The following is a 6,376-nucleotide window of genomic DNA, read 5'->3' as shown; positions in this document are numbered from 1 at the left end:
ACTAAAATGGAAAAGGGAACTCGACCGACTATCATGAGCGAAGTGAGGGAATTCCTTCTGATTGGATCCCTTAGGAGAGAGACAGAAGGTATTATTAAATAGAATCAGATCTTTGACGATCCAGTATTAGCTAGTAAGTGTATGGACTCAGACTTTGATGACTCCCTAGTGGCCAGGGAAGCGTTAGCTTCACCCTTGTCTCATTTACTCTCTCTAGCTCTCGACTTTACGTATAGGAATTTCAGGTACATTGGTCGATGAAAGTGAACATCTATCTTATCTTACGCCACTTACTCTAGCTTGACTTTGTGGAAGACGTCCGATTGAATGATCTCCAGTGGGTTCTATTACCATGTGTACCCAGCCTGCTTCCTTCTTTTTTACCAGCCTCTCTGCTTCTGTCAGTATAGAGGAAAGTCTTCAATCCCTTGAGAGAAAGAAAAAAAGGCCAAAAAAAGATACCTAGCATGACACATCAGCTACGCCATCAGAGCCTGTCCACTTGCTAGTCAGGAAAAAGAACCGCTCCGTTCCGTGGGCTTTCTTTCTGCTTTGACTTGTTCCTTTTATTGCTTCATGGCACATGCCTATTGTAAAACATACCTACCGGGAGAAAAGTACCAGTTTGTGAACATGCCATTCCCTTTCTTCGTGCACTCATTTACTAGATAGTCAGGAACCTTCTTTTGACTTGACCAGCTTACTTGTCTTGTATAGTAGAGTAGTAGGCCTTTGCTTCTGAACGACCTTACAAAATGGATCAACTAGAAATGAATCGGTGTCATAAACGAATTTAGCTAACCGTAGTAGTAAATAGCGTGACACCAAGCAATCGATCAAAGCCAACTCAAGTTGTATGGAAGGTGGACGGTCGAATTACCCAACTGAAATGAAGAAAGCAATCCGCATAGCCGGAGTCCAGTTGGATAGTTCAGGCTACGGAAGAAGGCATGATGCCATTTCTCTTATCGATACAGGCCCCTGAGCTATTAGTAGAAACTACCTTGAATTGCCGTGAACCATCCGAGAGTAACCGCACCCGAGGTGTTCAAAGCCCCTTAGCAATGGGAACGGAATACTTTAGTTTGAGGAGGAACGATTGAGGAAAGAAAAAAGGATTGAATAAGCGAGCATCAGTTTTCGTGTTTCGGGTTATTTTGTGGTCCATTTAGATGGGTGTAGCGTTGTGTCGGCATTAGTTCGTGAGTCCGTGAATTTGTTCACCGATAGTAATGGCCGGGTCCTATCTCTAGGATTAGACGATCATCCTCGTTGTTTTACATTTGAAAAAAATAGGGTAGGGTTATCCTAGTAGGCCTAGAATGGGATGATCTGCTACATTTGCTTTTACTGGGTGATCTTATCTTACTGATGAGATAAGCTCGTTCAGGCACTAAACTAGTTTCGGGGAGGATGGATGGTTGTCCCTTCTTCTCAATAGAATCCGATAGACAAGAATCGAAAGCAGCAGATTGATTTATTCCTCAAGTAAGTCAGTTGATGATTCAATTCCTTCAAAGATGGCAAGAGCGGGGCATCTAGATCGATTCGTTTTTAAGGTTGTTATACCGAATATAAATAATTCTGATTCTCTGTTGAGGCAAGCTATTCATCATTAACAGGAAAGATCCCAAAGCTGTTATTGCAAACATGGGATAGCCTGACTCTACGCTACAATCTCTATTTTCTTATGATATTGAATCTGGCTTCTATTATTCAATCTCTAGTTACCGTGGGAAAAGAAAGAGATAAGAGCTCTTAGTCCGACAAGACAAGATATCCCTCTAAAAGCTTCTTCAATAGCTGTGGATGAAATTCATCTGCACACTGATAATTCACCAAAAACAATAGGAAAGAGAGCAGTGGATGATTTAACAGTACGCCAATCTTGAACAGCGGAGGGTTCATCTCTATCTTTTGCGTATAAGGGAAGGGGGAAGGACCTTTACTTTCTCCCTGAGGGTAGGAAAATCATGATCGAAATAGCGGAGGTAAAGCTATTGAACTTGGGTATATGCTCTTTCCTTTTGTCGAAGTGTTCAAAGTCTTGTTCACAGACCACAGTAAGTGCTTCTACAATAGGCTATGCTTATCTAATAGGGTATATAACCTGTGCTTTCCTTGTTTCTAGGCCAACAGCCAGCTTCCTGGGTTAAGAGTGTTTCTTGTGTTCAGCTTGCTTGGTTGGCTTGACTATAAATGCCTGCCTTCCAACCTTCGGCCTGCCTTCGTATCCAATTCTATCTCCCGAACCGTTCTCATGCTCTTTCTAACTCAAGAAAGGCTTGGGAAGAGGTGAGTCGAACTGCTGCTTACCAATTGCTTCATCTCAAATTCTATCTTCTGAGCTTTGCTAGCAATGGGAGCCTTTTCTCTTCTCTCAGTGGTCGGTCTCTACAAATCTTTTCGGAAATTCTAGAAGAGAGCTAGCCCCAATTCAATCAATTCTATAGTGGTTGGTGGGGTGTTCTGAATATGCACAAACCCCTAGGCAGGCGGGTATGAATGATAGTGCCGCCAAAGGCAAGGCACCAAAGTGTTAAGGAAAGAGCTAGTCAATAAACTCTGTTTTGAGAGAGAGGTAGTCCTACACACACTTCTGATAAGGAAAAGTACACACTAACTTAAAGTCAATTCTATTGCGGAGTAACTTAATCGCAAGGGAAAGAGCTAGCTACATCCAGTTGAAAAGAAAAGGCAATTCACGAGAGATTCTATCTATGATATTCGGGCATGCAAGAGTGGAACTCCATCCTGTGTGTGAGGCGGGCAAGCAAGAAAGAGTTATCTCTATTCTTCAATCCTCTTATCCAACGGCATGTTAACTGTGGATACACAACACCACTTACTTACTTATGATTCAATGTAAACAGTGTAGGAAATTCACACACACCCAGGTCGGTCGGTCAAACCCTCAGGAAATACGTCATCCCCCTGCACCCCCTTTCATCTAAGCTGCCGCCAGGGAATGCACCCGGGGTAGGAGCTAGAATCTCTCCACTCATCAACTTCTACATATCCACAGAAAGTAAAGAATCCTGCCAAAAAAAGAGAATCAGGGCGGCCTAGAGAAGGTCGATTCACGGGTATTCGAAAGGAAATCAGCAGTACAAGAAGATTTTGCTTTGTTTCTTCTTAAAAATATTCTTCGCTACGCCCCTCAGTAGGCAGTCGCTGGCCGAGGAGGCTGCTCTCTCTAGATAGAATGCGCCAGAGCTGTGTCATGTTTGTATAAGTCCGAAGAATGGTAGATAGGTAAAAACTTATTGAACCAAGCTCTGTTCCCAGTAAATAGGGGATTTTTCTAGCGGAAGGACGAGAAAGAAAAGAGCGGAATCTCATATAAAATTCTCATGGATTTGTCGGAAGTGAAAAGTAAGTTCTTTCTCAGGTAGGTAAGTCAGTTTTGTTCTAAAGTGAGCAGGCGAGTGAACAAGATAAGTTTTTCCAGTTGTTGGTCAATCACCTATTTCTACTATTCCTAGTTCCGAGCTTTCTTTGCCATATGCCGCTACCCGAGTGAATGAAAAAAAGGAAATAGCTGGTTACTTTTGAGAGTACAGCTGCCGAAACAGCTTCTTCCTGTAGGCGTTAGCCGATTTAGTATCAGAGGAGTACCTGTGAAGTCAAACTTTTGTCTGTAGCTCAACAAGTTCAGTTTTCTTGTAATAATAGAAGTTCAGTGCTGTCTCCGGAACAAGATAAGTTTTTCCTTTACAATGTTTTTTATTACCATACTACAGTACAACAGTAAGTTCTTTCTTCTGACCAGCCAGCGCTTTAACTAGTTCTACTCTCCCAGCCAGCTATCCTTCTTCAAACTAGAGAGAGAGCTATCCATATTCCTATTCCTGTGACCTATCCTTATATCTCGAGCACTACTTCTATCACCGATTTCTTACTTCTCTCCCAACTTTGCCTAACAACCCGAATCTCTTTCCTGTAGCTAGTCGCTGATAGTCAGTCTATCTCCTTTCCTTGCAAACTCTCTAAGCTTTAGGTAGTTCGCCGTGCGATGGGCCTGAGGATCTATTCCAAAGGGTGATGGGTCGTGGGTACGACTCTTCAGAAGGCGCTTTTGCCAACCACCGAGCACCAACAAATGAAGAGAGTTACCACAAGTATGAGACCACTGAAACTACTTCGCCTGCTTTGAATCAGAGCAAACAGCTTTTAAGTATAAGACCACCAATCTAGTACGCAACCATTGCCTATTATGCCATCCATATTGTTGACTTTCACAGACCCACTATGACTGCCTACGCCCATATAGATAGAGAAAAGTTCACCTAAGGATAATAAAACGTTTGAGGAAGGTTACCGCTTACGATATACCTATATATAGATAGTGTAGTGTTGTAGTGTGTTAAGTAGATCGGTCCCATATAAAGTTGCAATGTATCTGCAATGAGTTCATCTACTCCGGGGTGTTCTCCGCACTTCTCAAGAAAGAAATAGTTGGAAATTCCCCGGATCGTCTGCGCTTCCTTAGTGAGGCACCTTTTCTTTCTGCACTTCCTTCTCTAAAGGACTTGCCTGCCAACCAACCCTACTAAACCAATAAGGCAATGTGTGATAAGTAAGCAACCATGGAGAGTTCCTCGAGTCACTCTCCTCGTTCCTATGTCTAATAGCTAGCAAAGGTCTAATTGGTAGCAGTAGTGAGCCCACCCAATCATTTACACCGATGTATCTTCTGCTAGTGAATTCCGTGTGTACTTATGCTTGTAAATGCCATGTGTATTTGAATAGAGTAATTCATTACCGGGATACGGTTTTCCCGATTCCTATGATCTATTCCAAACTGCCGTTCAACTTAAAGTAGTGTTATATTCTATCGTCTCTTCGGTCTATCCCTCTCACCTCCTCCCATGAGGATGATTCCACTCCCTGCGGGGGCTTCAGTGCCCTCCCCGTCTACTCCCTCTGAATACTTTCAGTCCCATGTACTCCTTATGGAGATTGTCCTCAGTGCCTTTAGTAGCTCTGAGGTTCATAAAATCATTATATAGACCCTGGAAATAGGGGGAGCTTGCACCTTTATCCCTAAAACTCCGTAAGATTTCGGGCATGTGCTCAGCCCCGTGTCGTTCGACTAAGTCATCGATTAAGTGGACGGCTTGTAATTCGCCCACATGCCGAGCATCCAATTCACGGTGCATACCCCTTATTATGGGCTTCAATTTTTCTTCTATACGGAACAACTCTTCCATCGCCCTTAGGTCAGAAGGCGAAACGGGCCGAGAAGGCGGCGTAGAAGGGGCACTGTTGTCGCCGAACTCCGGCTGGCCCCCCGGAAGCGGAGCACTCGATGGCTCTCCCCGATCTGCCGAAGGGCCAGGGTTGCCCGCAGCGGATCCGGAAGGACCCGCTTCACTAGGTGAACCCCTAACAGGGGGGTGATCCATAGCTTGTACAACTGAAGGGCCCGATGCTAATACTGCCATGAAAATAGCGGAAAGACATGAAAAAATGGAGATTATACTTTCTGGAGGGGAGGAAAAATCCTCCTTCTTCTTTAAAAGAATCAAACAGGTCAAAATAAGGCAAAAAAGAAGAATAAGAAACAGTAGATCCGGGGACAAATAATCTTGTGAAAATAACCACTTTCCAATTAATCGGGAACACGCACGTTCGAAGCGTATCATGATAAACATGGAATGCCAGAGTAGAGTAATTCAAAGGAGAAATGTATTTTCGCATGCGGTCCGCAGGGTTCCCTAAATTCCCCTTGAATCAAGTGGGACCGGGAGATCGTTGTTCATTCGGTGGTTGGCCTTCCCCTAATAAGTACCTACCAAGAATTGGGCCAGTTAGTTCAAGCGGTACCGAATCACAAAGAACAGTTGAGTTTTCTAATTCATCTATTATTATAGGTTTTTTCATTTCTAGAATAGCGTTGGAGCCGGGACACACATTTCTGCCCGAGTTCCAACAGCAAACCAAATACGTTATCGTGGAAAACGAGTTTCGCCAACACAGAAGAGTTTGTGTGCTTTTTATTTTCACATGAGTTTCACATATGTGATGGTTGGTTGGGAGGGTACGGCAAATGACTCTAGAATCTTTCTGGAGACAATCACTGAACCGGAAAATGGCCACTATCGTCACCGAGAAAATACTATCTTGTGGACTCAGGCTCTACGTTTATGCCAGGCTTTCTTTCTCCTTACCGTGGGGAGCGGTACCACTTGCGTGATTATAGAGAAGAAGGCGGTGTCCCGACCACAAGAGCGGTTTAATTACTTGCACTCATCATTGAGAAATGTTATCGAGAGATGTTTTGGTGTCCCGTTTTCCTATTCTCAGGGACATGCCCTATTTCTAGTGGAAGCTGAAGTACATTGCACTTGCCTGCTGTGTTATCAAAAACTTT

Source organism: Panicum virgatum, unplaced genomic scaffold (genome assembly GCF_016808335.1).
Source record: "Panicum virgatum strain AP13 unplaced genomic scaffold, P.virgatum_v5 scaffold_4394, whole genome shotgun sequence".
Taxonomy (NCBI): Eukaryota; Viridiplantae; Streptophyta; class Magnoliopsida; order Poales; family Poaceae; genus Panicum; species Panicum virgatum.
This window is presented reverse-complemented; position numbering follows the sequence as displayed.